The sequence below is a fragment of the Hemibagrus wyckioides genome, linkage group LG23 (assembly GCF_019097595.1).
Source record: "Hemibagrus wyckioides isolate EC202008001 linkage group LG23, SWU_Hwy_1.0, whole genome shotgun sequence".
Lineage (NCBI taxonomy): Eukaryota > Metazoa > Chordata > Actinopteri > Siluriformes > Bagridae > Hemibagrus > Hemibagrus wyckioides.
The window spans coordinates 3,001,793-3,019,853 of NC_080732.1; positions in this window are offsets into that span (position 1 = coordinate 3,001,793).

The following is an 18,061-nucleotide window of genomic DNA, read 5'->3' on the forward strand; positions in this document are numbered from 1 at the left end:
AACTCGCTCATCCATGTCTTTATGGACCTTGCTTTGTGCACTGGTGTGCAGTCATGTTGGAACAGGAAGGGGTCATCCCCAAACTGTTCCCACAAAGTTGGGAGCATGAAATTGTCCAAAATGTCTTGGTATGCTGATGCATTAAGAGTTCCTTTGAATTCAATGTTTTGGTGTCCCAAAACCTTTGGCAATACGATGTATCTGGAAATTCCCTCTCTAACCCTCCTTTAGTTGTGGATCCAAATGGTATGGGTAGGTATTGACAATTTATCATAGCTAATCCACCTATGTATGTGTTTATGGGAGGTGGGAGGAAACCAGAGCACCTGGAAGAAAACCACACAAGTCACTGCCTAAAAGGATGAGGTTCAAACCTGAGCTAGAGTTACTGTCTGTGTGGAGCTTTCCATGTTCTCCCAGTGACTATATGGGCTTCCTCAGGGTTCCCTGGTTTCCTCTTTGTGCCAATAGAGGGATTGGATATGCTAACTGTCCCTAGGTGCAAATGTGTGTGTGTGTGTGTTGCAATACAAACAGACTGGCATCCCATCCCGCCTGTGTCCACACCTTGTGCTGGACAGACTCCGCCAGCACCACCCTTACATGAATAATCTGCCCTGTTACTCATTCGAAGCCCAAACAGCAGAATGTGTGTTCACAAAATTTACTGATTACTGTACCATTCAGGACATTTTGACATTTTCTGGGTCACCCCACAATATACTTAGGGTTCATGTCCAAATGTCCAAATAATGTATCATAGAACTTTTAAAGTGAGCAGGGAGTGTTACTCCATTTCAGACACAGCTCTAACATTTCCAGAAATGTTCTAAGTAGGCCTAAGTGTGACTAAAAGCGGGAATATTGCCAGTCGGGATGATGTTTTATGTTGCATTTGGCCTGTGACTTGTAGAAGCAGCAGAAACCTCACTATTTCCACCACAGAGGACATTATTTAGGGACTTTTGCTAATGTCTAAAAGCCAAACGCACAATATTATGCACACTCTGTTCTGTTTAGGGTTAAGACCCAAATGATGTACCTCAGAGAGCAAATATGACTCAGGCTTCTTTTACAGGAACGGAGCAGGGCAGGTTTGGTGAAGAAATGCAAATGAGACGTTCTGTTGGTCAACAGTTTGGTCAAACATATTGAATCAGGTGGGTTCAGTGAAAGAAATCAAAGTGTGCATTGAACATGATTTTAAATTCAGATGGATTTTATTACTTCTGTGCTTTTAACTGTAGACACTGTCACTCAGATATCGATTTATAATGTGATTATACATCATTAGACAGATATACAGGTGTCAAAGAGTGCAGATGTTTAATATGAGCAAGAGAACAGCCTTCACAATTTCACAAGCAGCTCATAGGTTCGACTCTAGGTGAGATTTGAACACCGAATTTCACACCACAGCACCACACTTTGGTTTCTCTGATTTTCAATCAGAACATCTTTGTCAGCCATTCTGGCAGAGATCACAGAAATACTTCTCTAACCTCACCTGAAGAAAGCGTTTGCTTCAAGTCGGCCGAGAGTTTCTGTGTGAGTGTGTTGTGCGGCGCTGTGTGTGGTTGGCCGCGCTTGATCCTCGCATGCCATGTCAGAGCCACCATGTTTTCCTTGCTGGTTTGCTTGGCACAAGAGACGATATTGCTGGAGAGGATGGATTAGACTTCCATGTTCATTAGCTTCTTAGGCTTTTGGCCCATGTGTACACAGCTGCACTCGAAACACAGCAACATCTAGAACACACACACACACACACAGTAATTGATGCAGTCTGATTAGGTGCTCTGTCATGACTAGACAGCAAAATTGCCAGACAGTGAAGAATTACTAAGCTGTATTCGGAAAAGTCTGTATTTTGGACTACGCTGTCCTTGTATACAATTTTTTTTTAATGGCACTGAAATTAAATAGCATGATTATGTGAAAAAATGTGCACGTACAAGCAGTCGGTTTATATACAGTAAAGCAGAATGAGATGAGGATAAGAATTCAAAGTCTCAAGACTGAGAATAAAGTGAACGTCTGTAAAGATTTACCTGACTGAGCATTTTGCATTTAACAAACCATAAAAATAGCAACAAATCAGAACATGCAACAAATTCGAAAACGCATCCGATGCTTCTTGCTGATTGGCTGGAGAATGTTTCACTTTTTTAGATTAAACATGAGACTAACCAACATAAGTGACTTCACATTCCAATCGTTTATCACTAGGCTTATGATTTTACACCAAAACAGACTAAAACTTTTAAAACAGACTTTTCCTTGAGAGAATTATACGTCATATCCAATCAGCACCGAGTATGTGAAGATCGGCTATGTTTTGAATTTCCTTCTGTATTTTGTTGCATTTTCTTATTTTGCTGTCTGTTTTGCACCATACATGAGCGATTAGAGGTGCAGCGTTTAGCTCCTTGATTGTAATTGTAATACATTATCATCATCATCATCATCATCATCATGGGTAATAAATGGCAGGTCCTGTGTGCACTGTACAGCAGTTTAACAGGGTTTATTTAAGGGTTCGAGTTAATGAGAAGTTACTCTTGACATACGCGCTACGTGTAATTACGGCGCTCTTCTCACATGAAGAGCTCCACAACACAGCCTCTATTAATAAGCGCTTGGTGTGGCTTGTTTTCATGTGGTTCAGCGCGGTTTCAGGTGCAACCCGAACCTAACCTGAGCTGGATAGGCCAGGTTTTGTTAGCGTGGTGAGAGTGCAAAAGTTTACACACCCTCAGAAGTCCAGACACTACTCAAAGAAATGGATAAATTGCTTATATGACATGTTTTTGCTCCCAGAAACACTGCATGTATACACACACATTCAGTGTGTAAGGGGAAATGTAGTAGAGCAGCAAACTACTGCTATGGGAGGAATCCAGAGAACCCAGAGGAAACCATGGAACCCAGAGGAAACCCACATGGACAGAAGGAAAAGAAAAGAAATGCACGCAAGCAGTAACCCAAGCTCAGTAGTTATGATAAGGCAATGCTAGCCACAGAACCACTCACAGACTCTTAGCCATTAGACACATATTTCAACATGTTTGCATTCACAAATCAGTCAATATTGTAAGTGTCTAGTGTCTGGAAAGCTCTGACTTATAAATCCCACCACATTTAAAATGTCCCCTTAAATCAGTGTTGTGTTGTGATGTGATGTCAACATGTTGATTTGAGGGGAATTATTTACACCACAGACAATATCCCCCCAAACAGGATGATCGATTGATATGTTACCAAATTTTATCATGATCCAGGACAAAAGGAGTTAATTGGGATAAAACAGATATATTTGAAGAAGTAACAAAATGTTAAAATATATATATAACTATATATTGGTATACAGGTGACTATGATGCAAAGTTATGCTGAAAAAGCTCAGCACTCAGATGCTCAGATATACGATTAAATCAGATTTAAAGTATCTAACAAATGAATAATTTTAAAAAGAGAGATGAGGATATCAGGTCGGATCCCATTAGTGAGTCATTAATGAATAAAACATAAAAAACAATAAATGTAATGAGAAAAGTCTTGAATATTTTATGAAATGTTGCTATAACAATTGTTATACAACACAAAGTGGTTGTTATAAATGAATTATACACTATATTTGTGAGAAAATGCTGTAATTTGCACTGAAAGTTTCTAAAACAATCTTAAACCCTGTGATACCTGTCAAAATACTTTTCACGCTCCTCCAGTCTATGGAGAGAGAGAGAGAGAGAGAGAGAGAGAGGAACAGGGTAAGAGAGCTTTCACCATGCCCCTTCCCCCTCTCCTCCACGCACCATTGAGTGAATTAGGCGCGGACAAAAGGCTTTGTGGCCGAGCCATGAAAGGGCCATTAACCATGCTGCTGCTCCAGAGGCTGGGCCTGCAGGGGGAACAGCCTCCCAGAATGCCTCTGTCCCAGCATGCAGCATTCCCAGCATGCACTGCTCCCTCTCAGCAGTGTCCCCCTTCACCCTCGCAGCATCATTTCAGTTCCCAGCAGATTGTTATGCAGATCATCAGATTGCAAAAGTGTGAAAATGGAAAGAAAATGTGGGTAAAATCGCAAGCCCTCAGGCTGTGAGCCTTTCAGTGCAGAGTTTTATTTCGTTTTTGGTGTTTGTGTGTGTGTGTGTGTGTAGTGTGTTTTGTGGGGTCATTCAAATGTGTTGTGTACATTGTGTTCAGAGAGGGTAGGTGTGTTCAGAGGTCTGATTTTAGGAGAAATATAGAGACCACTGAGCCTCCGCAGCAGGCTTAACCTCTTTATTTGACACTGGGCGCCATGGCGACGACCCCTGAGCGTAGAGTCTCCTGGTGACCCCAGCAGCTGTGTCACTTCCTCACTCTGATAAAGCAGGGAACGGGTCACACTCGCTGTCTCATGGTGCCTTCACACGTTCATTTCATTCCCACTTTGCGCTGCTAATGTCTGGTAACAAGTCTAATCTAATTAGATGCCTTTCTAACATTTCCATAAACGTGTATTATGCAGCAAGTAGACTATATTTTAACATATAATGACTAAAAATAAGCTGCGTTCAGAAAAAACAGCTCCGCAAAGTCATCTTGTCACCATGATTGAAAACTAGCAGCATTTTCATTCCTAATTTTTCCTACTTTGACCAGATTTTATACTAGACAGGATGTTTCTATGGAGCTTTTAAGTTCGCATTATTACCTGTCACATACTTACATCTCTAAGGGCTCGTGCTTTACATGACTCATGGCTTCACCAATCAAACGCCACATCGAATCGGACGGGAGCCGAGGCGAATGAATTCACGGTGGAAAGCAGCGTTTTAGTGAAAGCCAGCTTGTCACTGCAAAACTAAAAAATGTTCCCTCCTGACTGACAAAAATAATAGTGCACTAACACACCACCTCATTTGTGTCCTGAGAAATATACAGCTGAGAAAACATGCTGCACTTTGTGTTACTAACTGCCCAGGGTCAACAAACCAACAGCAGCAATCCAAAACGCTGTACAAGTATGACGTTATCATCACCAGTGCACACTCTCAGGGCCTCATGAGCCACGCTGGATTTATTTGAGCTATATCCATGTACCCTAGTTTTCTAGGATAGGTGCAATTTTATTAACCACTGTTATAACAAAGCACTGCTGAATTCTCAACTCTGATTGGTCAGAAAGTGTTTTCAGCATGGCTGACCCTGTGCTCTGACCCCAACCCCTAAGGATGGGATATGCGACTGTGCAGTAATGTATATGTGACTAATAAAGACAACTTAAAATAAAAGAATGCGACACTTTGGACACATCACGGATTGTGATTTATACACAGTGTCGCATCCTTTTATTGCGGTCATACGACTTACAGAAGCATCAAGACCTCTCCAAACACACAAAATGCCCCGGTTACTTAAAATGACGCATTTGCCACATTTAAAAAGTTTATGAAGAGTCATAAACAAGCAGCTTAAAGCCGGTTCCTATCCCAGTAACACACAAATCTCACTTTGACGTCTCCAGATTTTTCACAAACTCCAGTGTCATGCTGTTATGTACACACCAAAGTCCTGTGATCCTGTGCCTTAGACTCCAGGACACTTCATTTCCTGCAGTATTATTGATGTTATTATTTTTTAGCACAACAGAGAGAAAGTGTGTGTGTGTGTGTATATGTGTGTGTGTATGTGTGTGTGTGTGTGTGTGTGTGTGTGTGTGTGTGTGTGTGAAATATGCTTTTATTGTTGTGTGATTGTGTTGTCAGGAGCAGGGCGGTGGAGCCGTGGCAGGGTTGGATTGGGTCGGCGTGAGTAACTCGCTCCAGATGCGTCTGACTCGGTAATTGATCCTGGAGCCTCTGAAATCCCCAGTTCAGAGCGACGCTGACCCGGCCTGGCCCGAGCTTAGCCCAGGTTAACGACACCTCTTGGTTTTCATGGGAAGGTAGTGTTTCCAATTGCGATCGCCCGCCAGAACGCATTAACATCACTTCGGTGTGCCATGTTAGAGTTAACCAGACGATATTGCATTTTTCTTTTATATGTTATCTTGTAAACAGTGGGTTTGAACATTTTTTTCCATGACTTGCACTTTAACATAATGGATCTTCTGAGACTTCTGGTAATACATTTTTAAACAAACCCTGGACTCGTATATACATGAGCAAGACAGTAGATGAAAAGAGACATAATCTGCACTGGAAATCATATTTATCAAACTGTATGATAATGTGCATACACATAGGAGGGAAATAAGAATAACATATATTTATATCCTCACTATGGATTTATTATAACTAGGATTTGTTTGCATTTTCATGGATATAGCTTTAAAAAAATGTAACTTCCGCATGAATGTATTAGGAAAAATGCTTGCATAGATGGAAGGAGAGGAAAATGTGCCTGGATAAGAGAAAGATAATGTTCCCATGGATATAAAGGGATAACAGCAGTGTTTCCATGAGCTTGGGTGAAAGGGTGATCTGTGCAGTCTCTCTGCATGATGAACGGCCGTCTGGTTTGTAGGGTGGAGGGTGAAGGGAGGCTTCAGTCTGGAGGATTTAGGGTGGACTTTAGAAGGTATTGGCTCTTAGAGGGTAAGAAATGAAATATGTCAGGGATTTGATGTGCTCCTAAATCCTGTTCCATCTGCACACCTGGTTTTATCATCCTCACTAACTCTCTCCTCCTACACTCAGCTCTCTGAGGTTTTTTTTTACAGTCCTACTCCCTCCCTGTGTCTCTTTCCCTCTATTTCCCCCCATTCCTCCCCCCTCTTCATACTTCCTGCACTCTGGGCCTTGCCAGACGGTCATAATTAACGAGGAAAACGATAGTCCCCATGGTCCTCTGCCTCTCCACTAAGCTCCTTGTCCACTGCCTGTGTGTGCATTCATAGGGGTAAATGCACCTCTGTGTGTAAGTGCACATTTGTGCATCAGGCTGTGTGTGTGTGCGTGTGTGTGTGTGTGTATGCATGTACAAGTGTGTATGTGTGCGCCCATATACCTAAGCTCTTGGCCTAGGCTGGCTTTCTCCTCAATACTTCTTTATTCTCGCCATCAGCAATGGAGCGTGATCTCACCCTCTACAAATAACACTCTTGCAAAATGACTTCTCACAGAGACACAACCTGGGAGTAAGAGCTCACACGCAAGGAAAATTACCTTCTTGACAAAACTCTCAATCTACCAGCATGGACCACATGCATCCACAGGCCTGGAAATACTTGTGTTTTGATTGGGTAACTGTTTGTGACAAATGGGTTCATTATGCATAAGCATACATGTTGAGGAAATGACACAAACGGCATTCACTATTGAGAATTATGAGTGTGTGTGTGTGTGTGTGTGTGTGTGTATACGTTAATGTCCATCCAGACATGCTCTTTTTTTCCGTGCAGTTACCTGTTGAAATGATTGATGACCTGTCATACTCGTGGTTACTCATATAACTCGATCATAATTATTGTGGTTAAGGTTAAGCTCAGGCTAGTCTCCGCCTCAGACACTCCACCTCCGGCTCGGGGAGTATCTGATATTTTTTTAGGTACACTTAGCTAACCACAAGCTTGTTGAAGAGTCGAGAGTCTTGACGGTTATGATTTGATCGGTTAGCCACACTTCTGTGTGCACAAATTTCTGTGCATCATGAAAGCAAACTTTTTGAGTGGTGTGAAAACCCTTAAAGCACAAACTGTCAAGGACTGTGTGAAAAACTGAACGCTTTCAGCAGTGTGTAACAGCAAAACAAACTTTTCAGTTCTGTGTAACAACAAAAACTTTTCAGTGCTGTGTAACAGCAAAACAAACTTTTCAGTACTGTGTAACAACAAAAACTTTTCAGTACTGTGTAACAGCAAAACAAACTTTTCAGTACTGTGTAACAGCAAAACAAACTTTTCAGTACTGTGTAACAGCAAAACAAACTTTTCAGTACTGTGTAACAACAAAAACTTTTCAGTACTGTGTAACAGCAAAACAAACTTTTCAGTACTGTGTAACAGCAAAACAAACTTTTCAGTTCTGTGTAACAACAAAACAAACTTTTCAGTACTGTGTAACAGCAAAACAAACTTTTCAGTTCTGTGTAACAGCAAAACAAACTTTTCAGTTCTGTCTAACAAGAAAACAAATGTTTCAGTACTGTGTAACAACAAAAACATTTCAGTACTGTGTAAGAACAAAAAAACGTTTCAGTACTGTGTAACAACAAAACAAACTTTTCAGTGCTGTGTAACAACAAAAACATTTCAGTATTGTGTAACAACAGAACAAATGTTTCAGTACTGTGTAACAACAAAACAAATGTTTCAGTACTGTGTAACAACAAAACAAACTTTTCAGTACTGTGTAACAACAAAAACATTTCAGTACTGTGTAACAACAAAAACATTCCAGTACTGTGTAACAACAAAACAAACTTTTCAGTACTGTGTAACAACAAAAACATTTCAGTACTGTGTAACAACAAAACAAACGTTTCAGTACTGTGTAACAACAAAAACATTTCAGTACTGTGTAACAACAAAAACATTTCAGTATTGTGTAACAACAAAACAAACGTTTCAGTGCTGTGTAACAACAAAAACATTTCAGTACTGTGTAACAAAAACAAATGTTTCAGTACTGTGTAACAACAAAAACATTTCAGTACTGTGTAACAACAGAACAAAATTTTCAGTACTGTGTAACAACAAAAACATTTCAGTACTGTGTAACAACAAAAACATTTCAGTACTGTGTAACAACAAAAACATTCCAGTCCTGTGTAACAAGAAAACAAACTTTTCAGTACTGTGTAACAACAAAAACATTTCAGTACTGTGTAACAACTAAGCAAACTTTTCAGTACTGTGTAACAACAAAACAAACGTTTCAGTACCATGTAACAACAAAAACATTTCAGTACTGTGTAACAACAAAACAAACGTTTCAGTACTGTGTAACAACAAAAACATTTCAGTACTGTGTAACAACTAAGCAAACTTTTCAGTACTGTGTAACAACAAAAACATTTCAGTACTGTGTAACAACAAAACAAACGTTTCAGTACTGTGTAACAACAAAAACATTTCAGTACTGTGTAACAACAAAACAAACTTTTCAGTACTGTGTAACAACAAAAACATTTCAGTACTGTGTAACAACAAAAACATTTCAGTACTGTGTAACAACAGAACAAACTTTTCAGTACTGTGTAACAACAAAAACATTTCAGTACTGTGTAACAACAAAAACATTCCAGTACTGTGTAACAACAAAACAAACTTTTCAGTACTGTGTAACAACAAAAACATTCCAGTACTGTGTAACAACAAAACAAACTTTTCAGTGCTGTGTAACAACAAAACAAACGTTTCAGTACTGTGTAACAACAAAAACATTTCAGTACTGTGTAACAACAAAAACATTTCAGTACTGTGTAACAACAAAACAAACGTTTCAGTACTGTGTAACAACAAAAACATTCCAGTACTGTGTAACAACAAAACAAACTTTTCAGTACTGTGTAACAACAAAAACATTCCAGTACTGTGTAACAACAAAACAAACTTTTCAGTGCTGTGTAACAACAAAACAAACGTTTCAGTACTGTGTAACAACAAAAACGTTTCAGTACTGTGTAACAACAAAAACGTTTCAGTACTGTGTAACAACAAAAACGTTTCAGTACTGTGTAACAACAAAAACATTTCAGTACTGTGTAACAACAAAAACATTCCAGTACTGTGTAACAACAAAACAAACGTTTCAGTACTGTGTAACAACAAAAACATTCCAGTACTGTGTAACAACAAAACAAACTTTTCAGTACTGTGTAACAACAAAAACATTCCAGTACTGTGTAACAACAAAACAAACGTTTCAGTACTGTGTAACAACAAAAACATTCCAGTACTGTGTAACAACAAAACAAACTTTTCAGTACTGTGTAACAACAAAAACATTCCAGTACTGTGTAACAACAAAACAAACGTTTCAGTGCTGTGTAACAACAAAAACATTTCAATACTGTGTAACAACAAAAACATTTCAGTACTGTGTAACAACAAAAACATTTCAGTACTGTGTAACAACTAAGCAAACTTTTCAGTACTGTGTAACAACAAAAACATTTCAGTACTGTGTAACAACAAAACAAACTTTTCAGTACTGTGTAACAACTGAGCAAACTTTTCAGTACTGTGTAACAACAAAAACATTTCAGTACTGTGTAACAACAGAACTTTTCAGTACTGTGTAACAACAAAAACATTTCAGTACTGTGTAAGAACAAAAACATTCCAGTACTGTGTAACAACAAAACAAACTTTTCAGTGCTGTGTAACAACAAAACAAACGTTTCAGTACTGTGTAACAACAAAAACATTTCAGTACTGTGTAACAACAAAAACTTTTCAGTACTGTGTAACAACAAAACAAACGTTTCAGTACTGTGTAACAACAAAAACATTTCAGTACTGTGTAACAACAAAACAAACGTTTCAGTACTGTGTAACAACAAAACAAACGTTTCAGTACTGTGTAACAACAAAAACATTCCAGTACTGTGCAACAACAAAACAAACTTTTCAGTACTGTGTAACAACAAAAACATTCCAGTACTGTGTAACAACAAAACAAACGTTTCAGTGCTGTGTAACAACAAAACAAACGTTTCAGTACTGTGTAACAACAAAAACATTTCAGTACTGTGTAACAACAAAACAAACTTTTCAGTACTGTGTAACAACAAAACAAACTTTTCAGTACTGTGTAACAACAAAAACGTTTCAGTACTGTGTAACAACAAAAATATTTCAGTACTGTGTAACAACAAAACAAACTTTTCAGTACTGTGTAACAACAAAAACGTTTCAGTACTGTGTAACAACAAAAACATTTCAGTACTGTGTAACAACAAAACAAACTTTTCAGTACTGTGTAACAACAAAACAAACGTTTCAGTACTGTGTAACAACAAAAACGTTTCAGTACTGTGTAACAACAAAAACATTTCAGTACTGTGTAACAACAAAACAAACTTTTCAGTACTGTGTAACAACAAAAACATTTCAGTACTGTGTAACAACAAAAACATTTCAGTACTGTGTAACAACAAAAACATTTCAGTTCTGTGTAACAACTAAGCAAACTTTTCAGTACTGTGTAACAACAAAAACGTTTCAGTACTGTGTAACAACAAAAACATTTCAGTACTGTGTAACAACAAAACAAACTTTTCAGTACTGTGTAACAACAAAAACATTCCAGTACTGTGTAACAACAAAACAAACTTTTCAGTGCTGTGTAACAACAAAACAAACTTTTCAGTGCTGTGTAACAACAAAACAAACGTTTCAGTACTGTGTAACAACAAAAACATTTCAGTACTGTGTAACAACAAAAACATTTCAGTACTGTGTAACAACAAAACAAACGTTTCAGTACTGTGTAACAACAAAACAAACGTTTCAGTGCTGTGTAACAACAAAAACATTCCAGTACTGTGTAACAACAAAACAAACGTTTCAGTACTGTGTAACAACAAAAACATTCCAGTACTGTGTAACAACAAAACAAACTTTTCAGTACTGTGTAACAACAAAACAAACTTTTCAGTACTGTGTAACAACAAAACAAACGTTTCAGTACTGTGTAACAACAAAAACGTTTCAGTACTGTGTAACAACAAAAACATTTCAGTACTGTGTAACAACAAAACAAACTTTTCAGTACTGTGTAACAACAAAAACATTTCAGTACTGTGTAACAACAAAACAAACTTTTCAGTACTGTGTAACAACAAAAACATTCCAGTACTGTGTAACAACAAAACAAACTTTTCAGTACTGTGTAACAACAAAACAAACTTTTCAGTACTGTGTCACAACAAAACAAACTTTTCAGTACTGTGTAACAACAAAAACATTCCAGTACTGTGTAACAACAAAACAAACGTTTCAGTACTGTGTAACAACAAAAACATTCCAGTACTGTGTAACAACAAAACAAACTTTTCAGTACTGTGTAACAACAAAAACATTCCAGTACTGTGTAACAACAAAACAAACTTTTCAGTGCTGTGTAACAACAAAACAAACGTTTCAGTACTGTGTAACAACAAAAACATTTCAGTACTGTGTAACAACAAAAACATTTCAGTACTGTGTAACAACAAAACAAACGTTTCAGTACTGTGTAACAACAAAACAAATGTTTCAGTACTGTGTAACAACAAAAACGTTTCAGTACTGTGTAACAACAAAAACATTTCAGTACTGTGTAACAACAAAACAAACTTTTCAGTACTGTGTAACAACAAAAACATTTCAGTACTGTGTAACAACAAAAACATTTCAGTACTGTGTAACAACAAAACAAACGTTTCAGTACTGTGTAACAACAAAACAAACATTTCAGTACTGTGTAACAACAAAAACATTTCAGTACTGTGTAACAACAAAAACATTTCAGTACTGTGTAACAACTAAGCAAACTTTTCAGTACTGTGTAACAAAACAAACATTTCAGTACTGTGTAACAACAAAACAAACGTTTCAGTACTGTGTAACAACAAAAACATTTCAGTACTGTGTAACAACTGAGCAAACTTTTCAGTACTGTGTAACAACAAAAACATTCCAGTACTGTGTAACAACAAAACAAACGTTTCAGTACTGTGTAACAACAAAAACATTTCAATACTGTGTAACAACAAAAACATTTCAGTACTGTGTAACAACAAAAACATTTCAGTACTGTGTAACAACTAAGCAAACTTTTCAGTACTGTGTAACAACAAAAACATTTCAGTACTGTGTAACAACAAAAACATTCCAGTACTGTGTAACAACTAAGCAAACTTTTCAGTACTGTGTAACAACAAAAACATTTCAGTACTGTGTAACAACAAAAACATTTCAGTACTGTGTAACAACTAAGCAAACTTTTCAGTACTGTGTAACAAAACAAACATTTCAGTACTGTGTAACAACAAAACAAACGTTTCAGTACTGTGTAACAACAAAAACATTTCAGTACTGTGTAACAACAAAACAAACTTTTCAGTACTGTGTAACAACAAAAACATTCCAGTACTGTGTAACAACAAAACAAACGTTTCAGTGCTGTGTAACAACAAAAACATTTCAGTACTGTGTAACAACAAAACAAACATTTCAGTACTGTGTAACAACAAAAATATTTCAGTACTGTGTAACAACAAAACAAACTTTTCAGTACTGTGTAACAACAAAACAAACTTTTCAGTACTGTGTAACAACTGAGCAAACTTTTCAGTACTGTGTAACAACTTTTTTTTGGATGAAGATAAAGCCATTTAAAAAAAATAAATTGAAAAGCTCGGAAGAGATTCCTGTGTAACAGTATAAAAATATTTTCCTGTCGTAAAGCAGTAGACAGGAGTTCAGAGGGTCAATCAGACTGTAAGATCCTGAAGATTGTGGCCAGAAAAGTGTACAAAAGATATGACACTATAATACTAAGCAGAGCCTGAGCTGGAATTGAGATGTTTAATATTAGACTGGGCTTAGAGTTCAGCTATGGTTTGAATTTGCCTAGGCACAGAGTACGGTTGCCTTATATAGTTGTAGGATCTCTTGGTCTAGGGTCAGTACATGCTGGTTATTTTTTGCTAAAAGTCAATGCGTATGTTTCTGTGAACCGTCCTGTAGTTCCTGTTCTTTAACTAAGACGTATATCTATGCTGGTAAAGACTCCGTATGCCCACAGTGACATGCCATCTTAATGGCGTCTCGTCACAACTTTCCCAGAATGGAGAAGCCAGGCCAATCCCCTGAACTGCAGCGCTGATAAGAGAGTCTCTGATCTCTATCTGTCACTCCAAGTCAAAGGCAGGGTTCCAGATGGACCGACACAAGCACATTATCACAAATAAACAAACACAAGCCACTATGTTACCCTTTCTTCCTCTCTCTCTCTTTTGCTCTCTCTCTCTCTCTCTCTCTCTCTCTCTCTCATATCTACAGAAACACATGTATTGTAGCTGAGATGGCTTTGAAAATGGTTGGAAAAGAGAAGTTTCTGCTGCCTGGGCTGTGATAAGTCAGCACTTTAGAAACCAGCGCCACATGTAAAGAAATGATCGTAGACGTTTTTTTACAAGCTGAAATGAAGAATCTTGGAGAAGGAATACAATTTTATATATATATATATATATATATATATATATATATATATATATATATATATATATATATATATATATATATTTTATCTATATTTTCTATATTTATATATTTATATTTATATTTATATCTATATTTTATTATAGCTATAATATATATCTATATATATTATCTATATCTTATCTATAAGTATAGCTATAATATATATCTATATATATTATCTATATCTTATCTATAAGTATAACTATAATATATATCTATATATATCTTATCTATAAGATAAGAAATCAAATCTAAAGAGACAAATAATTTCTTCTACTAAAATTTCTACTATAATTTTTACAAGCATTTTTTTTGCTGGCTTTAAAAATCTATTTTAAAAATGACTTACTGTCATTAAATACTGCTTTGGATGGAAGAATGTTTTTATTTTATTTATATATATATATATATATATATTCCATATATATTTATATATATATATATATATATATATATTCCATATATATTTATATATATATATAGATTCCATTAACAGTGATCAGGCTAAAATCCAGGCATCTATCAGGCTTTTTCTTTCTTTTTTCCCTTTTAAATCTGATTAAGATTATTATGATTGGCTGCTTGTTTTATTACTGGAATAACTGATGAAATCACATAATGACTGGGAGATTCTAACTGGGATATTTTACCAAAAAAAATAAATAAATAAATAATTTACTCACCGTTGTTGTATATAGCAGCTTTTTATCAGCAAAAATAAAATTTATTTAAAAGTCACATTTGAAAAATAATTTGACGGTCAAGACGATAGTTTTGTCCAACATTTGTTTACCTTAAATATTTGATAAACTTTTTTTTAAGTTTCAAAGTGTATGTTGGTTGAAATTTGTCCAAAAAAAACTATAACAGATTTGTTTAAAGTCCATTGAAATAGAACAAAACATTAGTTTCCCCTTCTGTACTGTGTGTGTGTGTGTGTGTGTGAGTAAGTGGCAGAGAGAAGAGTGTGTATTGTCGTGTAAATATTGTGTTGTGCTCCAGTAGCAGCAGCTCTTCCTGCACGCCGGCCTGTTTATTTTTCTTCAGGATGGACGAGTTCTTATCAAATAAGCAGGCAGCTCTACACAGCTCGCAACACACACACATACACACACACACACACACACACATACACACACACACATTATTAATTATTGTAATCTGGTTTAGATTTTTTTTATCCCCAAAAAAATTTCCTCATAAGGACCAGTCAGATGCCCAACACACACACACACACAAACACACACACACACACACACAAACACACACACACACACACACACACACATGCCAGACATAGTTCCTGTAACCCACCAGCTTTGTACTAACAGTGAGAGATAAGAGAAAACTCAAGCTGTTTAAGGTGAAGTTTGTCTTTTTAATGTGTTCTGCTTTCTCTTCATCCCTCGTTCCATTCATCCCTCTCTCCTGCTCTCTCTCCTGCCATCTCTCTCCTGCTCTCTCTCTCCTGCCCTCTCTCTCCTGCCATCTCTCTCCTGCCCTCTCTCTCCTGCCCTCTCTCTCCTGCCCTCTCTCTCCTGCCCTCTCTCTCCTGCCCTCTCTCTCCTGCTCTCTCTCTCCTGCTCTCTCTCTCCTGCCATCTCTCTCCTGCTCTCTCTCCTGCCCTCTCTCTCCTGCCATCTCTCTCTTGCTCTCTCTCTCCTGCTCTCTCTCTCCTGCTCTCTCTCTCCTGCCCTCTCTCTCCTGCCCTCTCTCTCCTGCCATCTCTCTCCTGCTCTCTCTCTCCTGCCCTCTCTCTCCTGCCATCTCTCTCCTGCTCTCTCTCTCCTGCCCTCTCTCTCCTGCTCTCTCTCTCCTGCTCTCTCTCTCCTGCCCTCTCTCTCCTGCCCTCTCTCTCCTGCTCTCTCTCCTGCCCTCTCTCTCCTGCCCTCTCTCTCCTGCTCTCTCTCCTGCCCTCTCTCTCCTGCCCTCTCTCTCCTGCCCTCTCTCTCCTGCCATCTCTCTCCTGCTCTCTCTCTCCTGCCCTCTATCTCCTGCCCTCTCTCTCCTGCTCTCTCTCTCCTGCCCTCTCTCTCCTGCCCTCTGTCTCCTGCCATCTCTCTCCTGCTCTCTCTCTCCTGCCCTCTATCTCCTGCCCTCTCTCTCCTGCTCTCTCTCTCCTGCGCTCTCTCTCCTGCTCTCTCTCTCCTGCTCTCTCTTTCCTGCCCTCTCTCTCCTGCCCTCTCTCTCCTGCTTTCTCTCTCCTGCCATCTCTCTCCTGCCCTCTCTCTCCTGCTCTCTCTCTCCTGCTCTCTCGCTCCTGCCCTCTCTCTCCTGCCCTCTCTCTCCTGCCCTCTCTCTCCTGCCATCTCTCTCCTGCCCTCTCTCTCCTGCCCTTTCTCTCCTGCTCTCTCTCTCCTGCCCTCTCTCTCCTGCTCTCTCTCTCCTGCTCTCTCTCTCTCCTGCTCTCTCTCTCCTGCTCTCTCTCTCCTGCTCTCTCTCTCCTGCCATCTCTCTCCTGCCCTCTCTCTCCTGCCCTCTCTCTCCTGCTCTCTCTCTCCTGCTCTCTCTCTCTCCTGCCATCTCTCTCCTGCCCTTTCTCTCCTGCCTTTTCTCTCCTGCTCTCTCTCTCCTTCCATCTCTCTCCTGCCATCTCTCTCCTGCCATCTCTCTCCTGCTCTCTCTCTCCTGCCATCTCTCTCCTGCCCTCTCTCTCCTGCCCTCTCTCTCCTGCCCTCTCTCTCCTGCTCTCTCTCTCCTGCCATCTCTCTCCTGCCATCTCTCTCCTGCTCTATCTCTCCTGTTCTCTCTCTCTCCTGCTCTCTCTCTCCTGCCATCTCTCTCCTGCACTTCACTTCTCCTTCCTTCTCCCCCTCTCTTTTGATAGTGTCCTTAATCAGAAACACCTGGCGTTTAAACCACACACTCTATAGCAGAGTAATTCCAATACACACACACATACAGCACAGATGGGTGTGTTGGTGAGAGTGAGCACGTCCGAGTGTAAAACCCTGTGTGTGTGTGTGTGTGTGTGTGTATGGGATAGTGTTAATGTTTTGCTTTCCATACAAACATAAAGTGTGTCCATTGTTTCTGTCTGAGTTGTGTGTGTGTGTGTGTATGTGTGCACATTATATAAATGTTTGTTGCAGATATTGATTGTATGTTTCTGTCCAACCTGACAGTGTGTCATACCATCAGGCTGTGTGTGTGTGTGTGTGTGTGTCTAGCATGTACACAGATCTGCGAGAACAAATAAACGGCTAACACTCGGCCTGTCACGTGGTCATATTATCAGAGAAAAGATAAACTGTTTTTTTTTTCCACTGGTTTGATTCATGAAACTCCCCCCCCTCCCTTCAACACACACACACACACACAGAAAAAAAACTTCTCCTCATTCCACACATGGCTCCAATAAGTGAGCTAATTTTAGCTATTTTGGATTTCAGCAGGAATTTGGAAAACATCTCGCATTGTGTTTAACTCTGGCCTCTGATTGGCTGCTTCAGTTTAGAATTGCAGCTCATCTACTTTTATGAACTAACATTATTTAGTGTGTGTGTGTGTGTGTGTGTGTGTGTGTGTGTGTGTAAGATGGTGGCTCAAGCTTTCCATTTGCATATTCCAAAATGGTTGAGGAAGTAAAAGGAGAACACTAACCACTACACACAACATACAATACACTACACACTAAACAACACACTACCAGACTACAATGTTGTCACTTACACAATAAAAACACTACAAACATTAGCCTTGTTGGAGAATCTGGAACTTTTTTGTCTCATTTATCAAGCTTTAACAGGAAGAGACCAAATGTGTGTGAGTGTTTCCTCATCAGATGAAACTAAACTATTAATAACTTTAAAATACACTGATCAGCCATAACATTATGACCACCTGCCTAATATTGTGTTGGTCCACCTTTTGCCGCCA